We start from the raw sequence: 18925 nt of genomic DNA on the forward strand, positions 1-18925 counted from the left end.
GATTTGGAAGGCATATTAGAGCCATCTTCTAATTATAAAGTTTTTGCTGATTTATTACTGTGAACATCTAAGTCATTTGTTGCCTAAAATCTTTTTATTTTCTGTCCTTATTTAGCTGAATCTCTAAACTTAAAAAAATATGTTTGGCTCAGTCAATAAATAAGTTATCCCACATATGTGACAACCAAAACTTAAATATTAGCCATAATGACATCTTTTGGCTAATGATAGTAGTAAGTTTATGGAGATCTGTACTAAATTTGGATTCTAAGTGAAATATTTTCTTTTTCATTTATGGCAAAGTAGAGAGCTAATAAGTACTTGTTGGTTTTTTACTAGCTTTCTCAAATTGGTATGTGAAATCATACTAGATGTGTAGATTTAAGTCTCCTTCATGTGGTTTCCTTTCTGCTAAGTCTTTAGAATATGCCCTACTTTTCAAAAGGCCCCACTCATTACTTTTATAATAGTGGAATAAAAGTTTCCAGTTTGGAGAGCTCATTGTTCTTCAAGCCTTCCAGGATTGTTTGCAGTTCCAAAATAAACTGCTGGGGGAATTTATGTGTCTTGCAATATGAGTGATTCATTAAAATTAAGGGGACCATGGATCTTATCTACTCTGTTAAGGTAAGATATAAATAAATGATTTTATTAAGATTTTTGGTATATTTAGAGTAACCTATACTTAACGAAAGGATTTATACTTTTCATTTCTTTATACTCTCCTGCCTTTCCTGAAGAGTAGATGTTTGAAAGAAACTATAGCCTTATGCCTTGGCCTCAAAGAGAGAGCTATGGTGGAGTATAGGGTGCAAACATGAGACTTGGTGCTATTTTAGATTCCAAAGGCTTTTTCCATGTCTGAGAATTCAGGAGGAAGCACTTTGCATAGCAGATGGGCTGGGAACCTCACTATTTCTCCAAAGTTGGCTAGCTTTCTCTAAGGTTACCCCTATAAAATCACTAGTCATTGGGAGTAAAACTTTCAGTCTTTAAGTGACCACAATATTTCTTAAAAAGAGAGAATGAATATATCCTTTATGCCACCCCTTTCCATAACATAGATGTGTTTCTGAAAGGCCGCTTAGATATACTTGAGTCCTAATACAGAGAGTTTGCTATATCAATTATCATCTCATCATTGTGTTAGTAGTAGTAGTTACAGTAGTAGTATTAGTAGTTAACATTTATGTAACACTTTGTATGTGTTATATACGTAGTTTCGTTTAATCCTTATAACAATCCTATGAGTTGGGAATTTCATTCTCTCCATTTTACAGGTAGAACTGAGACTTGGTAAGTGGACTATATGGTTGGTTTGTTTGGTTGGTTTTGGTAAAGTTCAGATACATTTTGTCCTATGCTTGACACTCTAAAATAGTAAGTATTTGGGTAATAAATAATTGTGTGAGATATAAAATCATTTTATCTTTTGCACTATTCTATTCTATTCCTACTGCCAACTGTCCAGTCCAAGCTCACATTTCTGGCCAGGCATGGTGGCTCACACCTATAATCCTAGCACTCTGGGAGGCTGAACGGGGAGGGTCACTTGAGCTCAGGAGTTCGAGACCCTGTCTCTACAGAAAATAGAAAAATTAGCTAGGCATGGTAGTATGTGCCTGTAGTCCCAGCTCCTCAGGAGGCTGAGGCAGGAAGATTGCTTGAGCCTAGGAATTTGAGGTTACAGTGAGCTATGATCATGCCTCTGCCCTCTGACCAGGGCAACAGAGTGAGACTCTGTCTCCAAAAAAAAACCCAAGCTCCATGTCTTTTAAGTCTAAACAGTCTGCCAGTCTGCCTTTTCCCAACCTCTCTTTACTTTAGTCCATGCTCCTGCTGAAGTTATATCCAAACTCTACTTTGCACACATCACCCTGCCACTTAAAATAGTTTAATCATTTCTTATCACTTATCACCTAAAGAATGATAATGGGCTTTCCTTCGAGTGGCCCTCAGTAAGAACAAGCATCTAAATATTTCAGTGTATCTCAGTTTCAGAATAGCCTATCTCATCTGACTTTTTTTCTTTTTAAAATAAACTGTTTTTTAAAATAAATTATTTGTTTTGGCCAGGCACAGTGGCTTATGCCTGTAATCCCAGCACTTAGGGAGGCCAAGGTGGGAGGATCACTTGAGGCCAGGAGTTTGAGACCAGCCTGGGGAATACAGCAAGACTTCGTCTCCACAAAAAAAATAAAAAAATTAGCCAGGCATGGGGGCACACATGTGTAGTCCTAGCTACTCAGAAGGCTATAGTAAGATTACTTGAACTCAGGAGTTCAAGGCTGCAGTAAACTATGATTGCACCACTGTACTCCAGCCTGGGCAACAGTGAGACCCTGTCCCTAAAAAGAAAAAGAAAAAAAAAGGGGGGGGCGCTATTTCCTTAATCTATAAAGAGCTTTTAGAAATTGATAAGACAAAAACCAATAACCCAAGGGCTTGATTCGAAGTTCTCCTTTGAGTTTTCCCAGCTGGGGACTCAGATAACATAGAACAGAAAGAAGCCATCCTTTTGGTGCCTGGACCAAATTTCTGACCCACAGAATCCCTGAGGTAAAGAAAAGGTTAATTTTTAAAGTTTTTGTAGAGATGGGGTCTTGCTGTCCAGGCTTGTCTCAAACTCCTGGCCTCAAGTTCCTCAAGATTCTCCCACCTAATGTCTCCTAAAGTGCTGGGATTAGAAACTTGAGCCCCTGCACCTGGCCATGGAAATAGGCTATTTATTGATAGGAAATACAATTTTTTTTTTTTTTTTTGAGACAGAGTCTCGCTTTGTTGTCCAGGCTAGAGTGAGTGCCGTGGCGTTAGCCTAGCTCACAGCAACCTCAAACTCCTGGGCTCGAGCGATCCTTCTGCCTCAGCCTCCCGAGTAGCTGGGACTACAGGCATGCGCCACCATGCCCGGCTAATTTTTTATATATATATCAGTTGGCCAATTAATTTCTTTCTATTTATAGTAGAGACGGGGTCTTGCTCTTGCTCAGGCTGGTTTTGAACTCCTGACCTTGAGCAATCCTCCCGTCTCGGCCTCCCAAGAGCTAGGATTACATGCGTGAGCCACCTTGAGGAAATACAATTTTTCCTAGTTTGATATTTGATTTTTACTTTGCTAATCATGATTTTTGCCACACAGAATATTTTTATTTCTACATAGTCAAATTTATCAATATTTTCTTTAACAACTTTTGGATTTTATATCTATTATTGTACTTGGAAAAGTCTTCCCATTGTGAGGTTATAAAATGTGCCATGTGTTTTTCTAGTACTTACATGGCTTCATATTTTTGCATTTAAGTGGACAACTTTGAGTCAAATCTTTGCATACACATCTATAGTGATTTCTTGTGGATAAATTCTTAAAAGTGAAATAACTAGATCAAAGGGCATGTACATGCTTTTAAATTAATAAACTTTGTTTTTTAGAGCAGTTTTAGGTTCACAGCAAAATTGAGCTTCAGAAATTACAGAGAGTTCCCATATACCCCTGTACATGTACCTTTAGGATTTCAGTGTATATTGTCAAATTGCCCTTTAGGAACCTTATGCCAGTTTCCATTCTCACCTACATTCCATATCTCCACAACACTGGGTATTATCATTAAAAAGAAATCTTTATTGAGGCAGATGTAAAGCAGAATACCTATTCCAGTCATCATCCTAAGAGTAAATTTTCTTTCTTCTGAAATTTATGTTGGCATTAGTCATTCCATTATTTTTTATTGTGGTTGGTGATAGCAGAATACTACCAGCCTTCCTTCCTTTGCCAATTTAACAAAAATTATAAAAGTAAAACATGTACACAAAAATAAACATTCAGATAGAATAGAAAGGTACAGAGGAAAAAGTTAAAAAAAAACAAAAAAAACCCACCTCCCTCTTCACTTGCCCTAGCCAGGCCTTCTCCTGAAAGCCAGTTATGTGTTGCTTTAACGGTTTTTTGGAGTTGTGGTGATTACCTCCAAAAGTCAAATATACATGTACTTCTTTATTTGTCTTTTTGGACAGCTACTTTGAGAAGTAGCAGCTCTGTATTATTAGAATTGCAGGTGTCTTTAAAGGCTCTGATGCTTGCTTATCTTGTTGGATTTGTGTTTCTCATTTGGCCTCAGGAAACTTCCCATGTTTTCTTTTAAGCTCTTCCATGTATTTGGCATATTTACAAGGATGATAACATTCATCATTTTAGGTGTTTGTGGGAGGAGGGTTTCGAAGTAGTGTCCTGATCCACTCACTCTTTATCTCCTGACTCACCTCTGAAAGATGAAGAAATTAGCACTCTTCTACTTCATTCTACCTCTTTTCTTCCCTCCATCTTTTTATATTCAAGTCAGATATTATTTTCTTCATTTTACAAATGAACTACCAGAGATCAGAGAGGTTAAGTGATGCCAGAGGTCATACAACTAGTAAGTGGGGGAGGGAGCCAGGATTTCAACAGCATGCTCTGACTGTGCTACTGACCTTCCTGCTTCTGTCATTACTACCACTTCCCTGTGAGTTTAGGAAAAGGTAGGTTGGTCTGTATTCTGATTTTGGCATCAAGATTTGGAAGCTGATTAAAACTATGGTGCTCAAATGGTGGTAGTGTTCACCAGGGATTGGGGAGGGGGTAGACCCACATCTTAGTGAGCATTGTGGAGGGGAAGGGCATACCGCTAACCCTTCTTAGGGAGAGGCAAAGATATAAAATGTAACCAAAATGTCAAAAAAAAAACAAAAAAAACAAAAAATACCAAACTTTTAATGGGTGTCAGGCAGGTGTGGGAGTTGAGGGGATGGGTGTATACTTACATAATGAGTGCGATGCGCATCACCCAGAGGATGGACACGCTTGAAGCTCTGACTTGGGGGGGTGGCAAGAGCAATATATGGCAAGGGCATTAATTTCATAATATGATGAAAAAAAAAGACTTAGAAGCTTATAAATGAGGCTGGGTAAGTCATTTTGACCTTCTTTGCCTGTATGTTTTCTTCTACTCAGTGAGAAGATAAACACTTGTAATGAAGTGTATTTTGCACAGGAAATAAGACAATCTATGTGAAAGTCCCCATGCAATGCAAATATCAGACATTATTATTACTAAAGAGCTCAATAAATATTTGCTAATCTAACCGTGCAAACCAGCCATGTAGGCTATGGACTTCTCATAGCATAGATGAGTTTTTTGGAAAAATCTTTTGGTTTGTTAATTCCTTTTTCTTAAAGTGGCATTTTAAAAAAATCCATGGTTATTGTTTTAAAACAGTTCTTTTTTTATTTTGTTTCTATTTTGAAATATTTTTATGCAGACACAGAGAGAAATCATAAGTCCACAGGAGGAGCAGGTTGGCTACTTAAAAATGACACCAGTGACCTGTTGTTTTCCTTCTTTATTACTTGTCCAATATTCATGTCAATCATTTTCACGTGTTCTTTCATTTGTAGCCTGTAAGTCCTGGAGCCAAAAAGGAACTTGAGGGGCGAGGTTAGTCTGATTCGTACAGTCTGATTTATCTCACTGTATTGTGGTGGTCTGTTTTCTTGTTTGCTTCTCTCAGTTGACCATAACTCTGTCCAGGGATCACATGTATCTTTATACCATCAGGATCTAGTGTATTAGGTCCCCAACAAATGTTTATAAATGAATGAATGTTGGGAATGTTCTTAGGCTTTCTGTATAAACTGTAAGTGGTTTGTGATACCCATTATCAACAAAAAGCAATGTCCATCCAAACTGTTACAGTTTCCCTTGAGCAAGTTCTTGAACTTGGTCTGTAATGTATCCAGGGATGGCTTTTAGGAGTGCAGCAAACTCCCTGAAATTATATTTGTTTGAAGATATACATTTTCTGCCAAAAAGGTTCTTAGCTTTCATTAGATTCTCAAAGAGATCTATGTGACTTAAAGTGAGTAGAAATCACTGCACAAATTATGAAAAGCTTTTCAGTGGTGCGGAATAGTTCAGGCAGCTTAATTTTGCACACACACACATCAATTTGTTTCTTTTTTTTTTGAGACAGAGTTTCACTTTGTTACCCAGGCTAGAGTGAGTGCCCTGGCATCAGCCTAGCTCAAAGCAACCTCAAACTCCTGGGCTCAAGCAATCCTTCTGCTCAGCGTCTGGAGTAGCTGGGACTACAGGCATGCACCACCATGCCCGGCTTATTTTTTCTATATATATTAGTTGGCCAGTTGATTTCTTTCTATTTATACTAGAGACAGGATCTTGCTCTTGCTCAGGCTGGTCTCGAACTCCTGACCTTGAGCAATCCGCCCGCCTCGGCTTCCCAGAGTGCTAGGATTGCAGGCGTGAGCCACCGAGCCCGGGCTCAATTTGTTTCTTGATCCTACTTGATAAGCAATATATGACCCAGATATCTCAGCATTTGAAGATCTTGATCAGATCAGCTTGACCCATTGTTTCATCCTGTGTAGAAGTCTGGAGTTTCCCAAGATTCTGTAGGGACATTGCAGCAGCATCTCATTTAATCCTCACAGCCATAGGAGGTTTCTGTTATTCCATTTTAGAGATAGGCAAATTGAGGCCAAATTGAGGCACAGTTTAATTTTAGTGAGTAGCCAGTGAATGGCAGTTGGAATCTGAATACTAGTGTGTATGAATACAAAGCCTACACTTTTAATTACCTCTCTCAAAATGAACCAAAAGTTTAAATGTACATTTTGAACCAAGGAATTCTAGTTGTAGAAATTCATTACTTGGAGAAATCAGACAAGAACACATTGTTTGATAAATCTTATTTATTGTATATTACTTAGAATAGCAAATATTGGAAATATGTTTCAGGAAGTCACCAGTTAGCCATAAGCTTCAAGTTTATTTTTGGTAAACAAGACCCCCTATCTCAGAGTATGTGAGGAGTTCATGAGACAAAGCACAGTACCTGGCTCATCGTCAATGTTTTGCTGTTGTTGCCACATACATTTAAATTTCTAAATGGATATACACCATACCAAATTGTTAACAAAGGGTATCTCTGGACAGTGGGATTACAGAGGGAGTTTCATTAACTAATTGTATAAAACACGTTCTAATTTTTATAAAATATACATTAATGTTCATTAAAATAAAGATATTACTATTTGGGGAGAAAAAGGGGGATTAAGAAAATAAAATTAGAGCATCTTAAACTGGAAGAAACTCAATTTTTGGGATAGTGACAGCAACTAGATCTCAAAATAAAAATGTTCCTCTTCTTTTGTTCTGTGTAAGAACAAGATCTTCAATGAGGTTGTAGGTCCCATCCCATTGTAAGAGCTACATTCACAGTGAAGTAAAGGAGATTCTTAATAAAAATACAGACCTACAGAATTTATTAAGATGGCTTCATGAAATTTGAGATGTTAAAGCATGTATATAAAAAGAAAGTTCTTTATAATCATATATGCTTTCTAGAGAGAGAGGCTCCTGCCAAGTGGATGGCCCTTTTAGCTGTCGATCTCCTTTTTTGGGTTCAGCAATGCAAAAAATAACAAATAAAAGCTAGAGGTTGCTAAATAGCTCTGTGCAACACAGAAGGAAGAACTGAAATTCCAGGGGAAGTCTGTGAGCTATAAAAAAAAGGGAAGGAACCAGGAGCCAGGAAGATGGCAGAAGTCTGGATTTTCTGCTGACTCCTTCCTGGGCCCCCCAAATCATGAGCAAAACCAACAACACTTACAAATGATTTTTGTGAATATATTCTTTGTTGACAAAACCAAGAAAGGGACTAAGTTTCAATTCTGGGCTGACAGGGAAAGAGGCTGCAGAAACGACCAGGAGAGCATATGCCACACCTTCTCCCCGAAGGAGGTAGGATGGGAGGAGGTAGCAGTGAAAGGCAAGCAGTAAACAAATGAACAAAACAAATAGTGATGCTGTGCAGATAATTAGAAAGAAAGTGATGAGACAGGTAGATGGGTGGATATCTTAGGTTGGGGTGGGTGGGTGAAGTCCTTCTGAAGAAGTGACATTTTAGCTAAGGTCTGAAGGACAAGGATATTTTTATATTTCTAAAATTCCTAGAAATAGAATCATGGGATCAAAGATTACATGCGTTAAAAATTTTTGGTCAATATAGTATTGACAAATTGACCTGAAAAAAATGTTTTATGTAATTTATGTTTATTTATGTTTATATAATTTATCCCCCTTATGTATAGACATGCCTCTTTCCTGCACCATCACCAGGACTTTTCTCCTAATGTTAAAAAGTAGGGTTGTTAAAAGATTATTTTAGGGACCTTTCCATTTGTCTTCTAATGAGCTTCATTAGCAGGGGGAGAAGATAAGAAAACAAGTCAGTTCCTTTGAGGAATCCCATCTATTTCCTCTCCCTAAGTTAATTGTCCACCCTCACCCATTACACTACAAACCTTTCTCTTCACTTACTATATTTTTTCTTTACACCAGATCCTGCTCGCATTCTATAATAGGACTAGAAGCTGCCAACATACATAGTGGTTAATAACCACTTTTCCCTCTTCAGAATTAGGCAATGCCTGGCTCAGAGGAGATGAGGATCAACATTGCTTTTGCTATAAAAACAAGGCAACTTTTAGCGGAAGGCTAGTTTTTCCAAACAAATGCATTCTGTGAGTTAAAACTGTGCAGAAGGCTCTGCATATCTTTTAGTTACAGTGCATTATGACTGCTTCTGCCCTAGAATCGGTGGGGAATGAGACCTCTTTTGTTAGTTTGCAATGCGTGTATGATTACACATTGTTTGTGGATCTGTTCTGGAAGCCTTTAATCACCGTATGTTAACTGTACTGTAAGAAACATTCTCTATGAAGGTCTTGAGCAGGGCTCAGCATCAGGACAACAATTTGGTAATTACAGACATCATTCAGGTAGTTTTGTTCATTTATAGGACAGTTGTATATTTTTATAGAATATACATATATTAGAACTTAATTTCTCATTCAACCTTAAAATACTATGTAGTTCAAACTTGTAGATAAATGGATTAAAAGTCATTTGTTCTTAAAATGCGATTTCTTTTTATAATCTTTTAAAATTCAGCAACTTAAATAAAACATCCTGAGGGCAACATGTGTTAGAGGGTCTGGGGGTGGCGTGGGGAGGGAATGTGTTTGGTAAAATTGTCCAGGAGCAAAGCACCGCTTACTTGAAGCCCAGAGATTTGTCATCCAAATATGTGCAGATTGCTGGTGCTATAAATAGTTTGAACTCAAGTAAACAGCCTCTTCCCCCTAACTGCTGCTTGGCCATTATTCATTCAGATGCCAGAACAGGCTGGAGAGCAGCGTCTGACACCAGGCTCAAGGCTCTTACGCCCAAATCTTGAGCTGCTTCTCTGCTGGGCAGAGTGGTCAGCTACCCAGGACTTCAGATGACCAAGGAACAGATATTCACCCACTTTAGTTATGCCACTTTTGACTCCCACCCCTACACAGCCTGATGTGCAGTTTTATAAAGTCACCTCTGCTCTAGAGTAGCACTGGTCTAAGATTCCTGGCAACTATTAAAAAGCCCTAGGGCCACGTGGCTGTTGACTAAAGTAGATTTAGGAGGCACAGACGTTCTCTTTTCAGGGCAGAAGCATGCATGGCTCATTTCTTTCTTTGGAGCCAAGAAGAGTGGCACTGGTTGTCAGAACTTCTGTGAGCTGCTTGTGCCAGCAGCTGATCTGCTTATGCCAGGCAGGCTGCTGACATTTCAGAGTCCCTTTGAGGACTCAAGCAAAATGCTGACATTAGAGCAACTGAGGACATTCCATGTTTATTACTATATTTCCATTGGAAAAAATAAGTCTCTTCCTCTCACTCTCTTTTTTAAATTCCTGCTTCAGCTGCATTCATTTACAGTGACGCTTATGTCAAATGACCATGAGGAGGTTGTGAATAATTTGACATTTTTTTTGTTGAGGGGACAGATGATAAGAAATGGTAGAAAGAATACTGGATTAAGAATCAGAAAGCCTGGATTCTTGGGCAAGTTACCTAACTTTTCTTAGCTTTGATTTCTTCATTTGTCAAGTAAGGAAAGTCCTTTCTCTCCTATTTCATGAGGTTGATGAAAAAAATTATGTAAAAGTACTTTCTGGACTATATTGAATGTATATAAGTACATAAGTAAAATGTAAAGGAGAGGTAGGATAGTGGAAAGAGCTTGGGCATTAGAGTCTTACAGGTATAGCCCACGGTGACATCAAGCAAATGGGTAATGTCTGTTAGTCTCAACCTTTTTGTCTGTAAATTGGAAATATCAATATTGACTTGCAGGAGTGTTAGAAGGATTAGAAATAACATATATAAAGTACTGACAGATGGCAAACAATAAATGGCAATAAGTATTATTATTGTACTTAATGTGGAGACATTCACTCAGTGATTTAGGATTCTAAACCTGAGGAAATATTCAGTTTATAGATGTAGAAGTTAACAAAAGGCCCTGCTAAAAACTAATAGCAGTAACTGATAATAATAGATAACTTTTAAAATCAAAGTAATACATGAACATTACTTTTAAAAAAATCCATGAGTCCAGAAAGGCATCCTTCTCCTGCTTACTCCCTCACCCCCAGGCAGCCATTTTATTTTTCTGCTTTTATTTCTTATAATGGTTACTTCCATTTCTTTTTTAAAATTAATTTTGTTTTGTCAGAATGGCACATGCACATAGTTTTGTTTAGTCTTTTTTAAGATCAAATATCATTAAAACTTAAAAGCCAGCTTTCCCCTGCCCTCATCCCTTCTTTGCCCCCCCATCCTGTTCCCAAGAGCATATACTTTTGATCCCTTTAGCTGTTTGATCTAGTGTTTTGCTGTATATATCTAAATAAGATGCTTATACAACTATCTCTGTTTTTCTTAAAAATTGTATTATGGTGGCCGGGCGCGGTGGCTCACGCCTGTAATCCTAGCACTCTGGGAAGCCGAGGCGGGAGGATTGCTCGAAGTCAGGAGTTTGAAACCAGCCTGAGCAAGAGCGAGACCCCATCTCTACTATAAATGGAAAGAAATTAATTGGCCAACTAAAAATATATAGAAAAAAAATTAGCCGGGCATAGTGGCGCATGCCTGTAGTCCCAGCTACTCGGGAGGCTGAGGCAGGAGGATCCCTTGAGCCCAGGAGTCTGAGTTTGCTGTGAGCTAGGCTGTCACTATGGCACTCACTCTAGCCTGGGCAACAAAGCGAGACTCTGTCTCAAAAAAAAAAAAAAATTGTATTATGGAAACGTTCAACATGTACAAAGCTGGAGAGAATAGTATAATGAATCCTCACAAACCACCTGTTACCTGGCTTCAAAAATCAACAACCCATGATTAGTCTTGTTTCATCTATGCTTATAGCCATTTTTCCTGCTACTAGATTATTTTGGAGTAAATTCTAGACATCATATCATTTCATCAGTAACTCCTATAGCATGTATCTCTAAGAAAATAAGGACTTTTTTTTTACATAACTATATTACTATTATCACACATAAAATAACCCCTTATTAGCAAAATAATAATTCAGTTAACTCATAAATATTGTTTTATTCCAGTCAGATCCAAATGAGGATCACATTACTATACTGGCCTTTCTTGACTCATCAATTTTAGATGCTACCTGGTGACTTCCTAGGATGGCACATGGGGCCTTAGCTGTTTTATACGCACCATAGCCCCATTCGCACTCCTTCTCCTTCCCTTTTCTCCCAATATCACAGTTTTTGGTTAAATCAATATTCAGTGTTTTACCGTGTTATGGCATTGTAAATATGATTTACTGCTGTGCCAGTAACGTTCTAATTATTTTCCTCTCTGTGTTACTTTTTTTTCTGGATTAATAATAGCTGCTTCTTTCACATGCTTAGTTTTCCTTTCCTCATTGCCAAGTCTTTCCACATTTTCCCATAGACTTTCAATACAGTTTTCATCAAACCTGTTAGGCGGTTTGTCAGTTCTGTTTACCTATAGCCTTCCACCCTCCTGCTCTAATCAGACTGGTCCTTTCTAGGCCTATAGCTTCAGTTGAGGTTCCAGAGCTGCCTTCATCATTGTCCTTGGCCTTCCTTTCACCTCTCTCTTGTTGGATCCCTGTTTTTAAAATCCTACTTCTTTCTTAGTTTAAACCCTTGTTTAGGTGAAGCATATTCTCTAGTTTACTGAGAAGACAGTGCATGAGAGATCATTTGTTCTAAGTCCTGAAAATGTCTTTCTTTTGCTTCGTTAAGTATAGAATTCTAGGTTCCAAATCATTTTCCATTAGAACTTTTTCCAGCCAGGCATGGTGGCTCATGCCTGTAATCCTGGCACTTTGGGAGGCCAAAGCAGGGGGATTGCTTGAGGCCAGGGTTTAAGACTAGCCTGAGAAAGAGCTAGACCCTGTTTCTACAAAAAAAAAAAAAAAAGAAGAAGAAGAAGAAGAAAGAAAAGAAAAGAAAAAGGAAACTCAGCTGAGTGTGGTATCACATGCCTATAGTCCCAGCTACTCCGGAAGCTGAAGCAGAAGGATCACTTGAGCCCAGGAGTTTGAGGTTGTAGTGAGCTATGATGATGCCACTGCACTGTAGCCCAGGTGACAGAGTGAGAACCTGTCTCAAACAAACATACAACTTTTTCCTTAGAAAGCATTGTTCCATTGTCTTCAGGTACCAGTATTGCTGGTAAGAAGTCCCATACCAGTATGCTTCTTTTCTTTTGAAATAATCTTTGTCCCTCTGGAAACCTTTAGGATTTTTTCTTTTGAATTCTGAAAGGTTAGGAAGCTATATCTAGGTATGGTCCTACTCAGCACTTTTCAGACTTTTCAATTGGAAGATTCATGTCTTCCTTTAGCTGTGGGGAATTTTCCTCATGATTTCTTGGATAATTTCCTATTGTCTTTTTTTTATTATTACTACTTAGTCTGATATTGAACTTCCTGGGTTGTTGCTTTATATTAATAAGATCCTTTATTTTTCTGTATTTTTTCCCTATATTTTGAAAGATTTCCTTATTTTCTGGTCCTTCTAAATTAATTTCAGTATTCATATTGTTAATTGTCAAGAGCTCATTTTTGTCAGTTTATTTTCTTTACGTTTTATGGACACAATATCTCTAAAATCTCTGAAGACATACGAATATTTTTAAAGGCTTCTGATTTTTCTGATTTTCTTTTCCATAAAGGATCTGTTCTTCAGATACCCTGTGATACTTTTTTTGCCATTTGCAATCAATAAAAGGCTCCTTTTACGGGCTAGGCCTTGGTTTCTCCTGGAGTTGGTTATCTATTTGTCCCATACTCCTGTATCCTGCCTGGGAAGCTGCTGGAAGCTCTATGGGCCAAGTGGCAATGGCAAGTGCTTTAGGGCATGTGAGCAAGAGCAGCAGTTAAACTGAGGGCCTTTCATATGTCAGAATGAGTAGGCCATTCTTTTGCTAGAAGCCCTAGATCAACCCCAAGCAGTTCATTCAATTTATTTAAAGATGCCTCCTGTCTTTGCCCGTGGTTCTATGGAGCTTTCAGGCCCACTGTGTGTCACAGGTATGGGCCGGGGGAAGGGTGGGCTGGCTGGCACAGCCTTGCAATGGATCTCCTAATTTTCAGCCCTTCTCCTAAATCATCCTCTTCACACCTGCGGTCTTTAGGCCCATAGTCTCCCTGGGGTTCCACACAGTTGTTTGTCTTTCATTTCAGATGGTGCTTTCTGTGCTCTGAACTTCAGCTTCTGATGTCACACTTTTATGAACTTTTTCTATCTTTTGGAAATTATTTGAAATGAAATCTCTTATTCTCTAATGATGCTTCCTACAGAGGGAAGGCCAAGTTATAGTTTAGGAGACATGGTACTTTTTAAAAAATGTATGCTGTTGTTTTACTCCAGACTGGACTAAGTAGGATGTGTGTGAGTGTGTGTGTGTTTAGAAAATATTTTTTGAGTTTCCTGTTCTGTGCCAGCCACTGTTCTAGGCAGTTGGGATAGATACATTCAGTGAACCAGGGAGACATACTGTTGGCCTCGGCCTCGTGGAGCTTACAATCTGATAGGGAAACACATATAACATGTACTTATCACATACGTTAAGGGTTTTGAGAGAAGAGATAGAGGGTATCATGGGACCAGTACAGCAGGGTGAGCTAAGGGAAAAATTCTCCCAAAGGAAGTGACATTTAATCTGAAATCTGATGGCTGAGTAGGAGTTAACCAAAACAATAGGGAAAGGCCCTTCAGATTTGTATTTCAAAGTGCAGTGGCAAATGAGGGTCTCAAGCCAATAGAAGGTCTTTCTACTGTTGGAGCACCAGGCTATGTAACCTCAGGATAATCTCTTTCCTTCTCTGGGCCTGGCATTCCTAACCTCTGAAATGAGGTGATCACATGCTCTTTTTGGCTGTAAAAATCAGTGAGTCCAAGATTAACATTAATTCTAGTGGAGGTCCATCTCTCTCCTAACTGCCCCAATCTAAAACTTATCTCAAGCTGGTGGGAAACAGTTCTAAAAAAGGCAGGAAGGGCACAGTGCATTATCCTGTGAACCTATCCATTTTCAAGGCACATACTTACAGGTCTCAGGCTTCCCTTCTGCCAACTCTCCATAGGACATACCACATCAATAATCCAAACGGGACCAGGAAGTGGAGCCTCAGAACATCAAACACCAGAGAAAAAGCAGCTACATGGTCTCCAGAACCAAAAAAAAAAAAAATATATATATATATATATATATATATATATATATATATATATATATATTGAACATGTCTTGGGGTTGACTGCTCTGCACCACCCGTTCTCAAATGACTTCAGTTTCTGATTTCAAAACACTGTTTTGAGTGTAAGTGTGGTTCCTTCTCTGGGGCTTTACATTAGGACGTTGGTGGGATGATGGATGATTTTCTTCCTTTTTTTCTTGTTTTATATTTTCTTATTTTTTTTACCTCATATAAATATGAGTATAATTGGAAAGAGAAAAAAATTTAATTTTACTTATAAATCTCATTCAATGTACTTCTCAATTAGTAGTCTAGAAAAAGCATGGACCTTCTAGCTATAGGGCTTAGTAAGTAAGTGAGTTTGAAATGGCATGACAACTGAAAGCTGCCTTTGATGGGATGACAAGCTAATTACATTTTATAGCAGCAGTTTGGACAAGAAAGTGGGTAGTGGCGGCCAGAATGTATTCAATCACACATTCTTTTCAACAGGTATCTGTCAGTTACTAATTGAACAAATTAATCAGTCTGTGTCAGGAATCTCATCATGTATCAAGTGGAAATAATTATTATGCCTACCTCATAGGGATCCTTATGGGGATTAAATAAGGTAATTTATATAAAGCAGTTAGAATATTACTTGGCATATGGTAAACATTCAATAAAAGTTTTTGGTTTTTGTTTATGGTTTCTTTTTCTTTTTTTTTTTTTTTCCTTTTTACAAACCCTTGTGTCTGTTTATGGGTTTCTTTATTTTAATAAGTGTCTCATAAGATGCAACATGGAGGCTTTCCTTAAGAAGCTCAGATTCTAGCAGAGGAATAAGACCTGCCCCCAAATAAATATGCCTCAAAGAAGAAAAGGATATTTCTTAAGAGAGAAATGGCTACTACTAAGGAAATTCAGGGGAAAAAGAAACCCTTCTGGACTGGGTGTAAGGGGTCAAATTAAGCATAGGTAAGCAGCCAGAGTTTCCTTCATCCTCAAATGGAACTGATGCTGCTGTCTGTGAAAAACAGCCAAATTGCCCCCAGGGAAACCCTTTGAGAGGCAGTAGACACAGGGGCTGGGGACACAGGCCTGGCCTCAGAAGGTTCCAAGTTAGACCACAGGCTCTGCCCCTTACTCCTGTGGACTGTTGAGCAGGTTGGCCAGCCTCGCCACGCGTCTGTTGCCACAGCTGTGAGGTATGAATGTTAATAATAGTATCCTGCACCTGACTGTTGTGAGGATTACAGGAAGTAGTGTTTAGAGAGTGCTCAGCACAGAGTGTGACCCCAGTCCACCAAGTGTAGTCACTATTGTCAGTTGTGGCTGTCAATAATGGGCCAGTGTTGCTAGGTTCTTTCTTCATAGATTGTGTCACTGATGTAGGATTATTCAGTTCAGGAGGCAAGTGTTACAAAGTACATGTTGTTGAAGAAAATGATGATATTCTTATGAATGGGCTCCTTACTGTTATTTTTTTTTCAAGTAATAAAACATGATTCAAAGCACCAACGGTGATGTCAGTAAACTGACCCATCTCGAGAGTCCAGCTTCATTTCCTGACGCCTACTCAGGCTTCTGAAATAAAGGCACAGCCAAACAATGGCCCCAACCTTCAGTCCCTCCAAGCTGAGTGTTGCTGCTGAGAACATGTTGACAGCTCTTGGTGGGCTTTGGTTCATTACTCATCCTGACATTCTGGAGAAATACGTACCCCTTCTGACTTCCTGACATTTTTGCCTTAATTTCATTTTCACATCATTGTCAGGGGAGAGGATGGTGAAACTGAATGAGAATTAGAAAATAATGTCTTTACTGCTAAAACATTGCAGCTTATTTTTGCAAGTATTTTTGAACTTATAGTATGTGTCAGACACTTAACCCACACAAGAACCATATAGAGTAAATGCTGTTATTATTCTCATTTTACATTGGAAAACCAAGGCACAAAGAAGTGAAATAGTTTGTCTAAGGTTATTCACAGCTAGAAGGACCTGGGACCAGAAGGAAACCCAGATCTCTGAAGTATGGCATACTGTTTTCCGAAGGTTATTTATTATTCCACGACAGTCCTATGTCAACTTGTTGAAAAGCCTTCAGATTCGCAAACTCCCTCATAGTATAGCCTGTTTGCTTGGATCTTTCTTAGTAAGCATCAGAGTTTTCTGAGAACTAATTAACGTTCTTATTAAGTCACAAACTATCACAGCATTACTGCCACCTATAGAAAGCTGCTTCCCTGGTAGAGCTCCAGTCCTAATTTGCTATCCCCTTCAAATAGCATTAAAACATATCACATCTGCCCTTTTTTTGGGAAAGGCAGTTGGAGCCCAGAGTTGCTTCAGTCCACACAGTGATTTGGTGGTAAAGCAAGTAAAGTACCCCTCTGACCTAGTGGCCTTAAGCGTTTCCTTTGCCAGGCTGGGTGGAGTAGCGATTTTGAGAAATAGCATTGGCATGTGTGTGGCATGTATGCTGACCTAGTTAGGATTTAAGAGATTATTTCTAATTCTGGCCCTTTCATTTTGAGCTCTGTGACCTTGGGCATGTCACTTAACCTCTCTGTTTCACTTTCTTATTCAGGAAAGAGAGAATAATAATGTAGCCTCTGCGTACCCAATTCTCCTAAGGGTATTATGAGAATCAAATGAGATTATATGCAACAATGAGAGCTAACATCTATTCAATACTTAGTATATACCAGAAATAATTGAAATTCCCTTGCATGTGCTAATTCTCAAAATTTTAAAATGGAGGCACTATAGTATCTCATTTTACGGTAAAAACACTAAAGTTCAGAGAAATTAAGTCACCTAGGACTCAGATCCAGATGCCTGGCTTCCAAATGTTCCTAATCACCCTGCATGCCACATGGCTTCCCATTATACACAAAAGTAGAGTAAGTTTATGGTGTTACCATCAAGCACTTTACAAATGTTAAGAGATTGTCTGTCATGACCAGGGCTGTTCTGTGTTAGTCCCTAAGGACACTTAAATTCCCTTATTTATCTTATCTGGCAATGATGCTGAATTCACTTGTTTAGTGAATTCTTTTGTTTTTTTCCCAGAGAATCAGTTTGGCTCCTTCATAAAGGGGGTTAAAGGAGTCCAGCTGAGCCTGGCGTCCTGGGCAGTGGCCTCTGACTGCTCCAGGGCTCTTTCCTCCCTCAAGTGTATAGTTGGTTTTAAGGTAGTAAAATGCCTTATAAAGCATTTGTTGATAAGCTTCTCAGTCACTGATTTTTGGTCACTGAATTTCAGGAGTGGAAAACACCAAAGCCATCATTTTATTGATGGGGAAACTGAGGTCCAGAGAGGGAGATGACTTGGTTGAGGCCATTCATCTAGTTGGAGGCCTAAGTCCAGAACCCAGTTCCCTAGGCAACAGACCAGTGCTGTTTCCAAGCCTGTCCTGCGGGCATGCGTCATCTCTCCTACACGAAGAACAAACTGACGTACTGTGCCCTGGATGTACCTAGGAAACTTTATGGAGAAATTCAACAACTCAGAAAATTGGGCAGGAAGAAAGAGATGGAGGTGGGGTGGGATTAAGATCTCCACCCTGACTAGTATACACTAATGAATTAAAACACAGCAAAGCAAAGCAGACGGCCTGCAGTGGGCAATAACTAAGAAGCAAGGGAATTTACACTGGGAGCCCTGGCTGAGTGAGTGATAGGAAGCCTTTTGTCACTAATGCTGCAGGGTTGAAAATTGAAGGAAGGATGTTAGGCAAATGTGACGGGCCTGGGATGCAGTTATAGCCCCTTGGCTTATTGTCCAAAGGAAACAGAGCGCTCCCGTGGACAGAGAGGTGGAAACTGAGCAAGTGAGTTGAGTGGTTGACATCATCAGGCTGAGCATTGGATTACAACAAATGGGGACTTACTTGGCCCGAGACGTGGGAAACACCCACTAAAACCTCGAAGTGCTTTTCATTTAGAAGACACAGGGGAGAACGAGAGGGGGTAAGAGAGAATCCTGCCTGCACCCAGGTCTGCACTTCTAATCTTGATCCTGGTTTCTTAAATTCTACCTCCACTTCTGACTGAGGACCACTGGACTTTGAGGAAACTTTGCGGTTGTAAGTAGAACTTTACTCTCCTTCCCTGCCCCCCACCTCCGGGGAGAAGCAGAGTGTGGAGGCTGAGCTCTCTGGAGAGCTGCTTTCCAGGCTGTTGGTCACAAAGTGTCTATTTTTATATTATGCTATATGTGAGCTTGCTCTGAAAATTATGGCTTTGTCTGAAACTGCCTAGGGCTGGACTCGGAGCCTCAAATCTCACAGATGGGCTCCATTCAAA

General features: G+C 39.2%; 1 protein-coding gene across 6 annotated transcripts in view; it reads left to right on the forward strand.

Annotated features, from left to right (window-relative positions):
- PKIG (cAMP-dependent protein kinase inhibitor gamma) overlaps positions 1–18925 on the forward strand; it is an 87910-nt gene that overhangs the window by 25715 nt on the left and 43270 nt on the right. For 2 of the 6 annotated variants that reach the window (XM_076011145.1, XM_076011146.1), the window contains exon 1: positions 18217–18705. The exons of 2 other annotated variants lie outside the window; for them this stretch is intronic. The gene's annotated coding sequence lies outside the window, so the exon portion shown is untranslated. Of the gene's footprint in view, positions 1–7756; positions 7797–18216; positions 18706–18925 lie in introns of those variants that run through there. 2 more of the 6 variants (XM_076011144.1, XM_012780802.2) reach the window with 2 other exon arrangements.

This window comes from Microcebus murinus, chromosome 16, assembly GCF_040939455.1.
Source record: "Microcebus murinus isolate Inina chromosome 16, M.murinus_Inina_mat1.0, whole genome shotgun sequence".
Lineage (NCBI taxonomy): Eukaryota > Metazoa > Chordata > Mammalia > Primates > Cheirogaleidae > Microcebus > Microcebus murinus.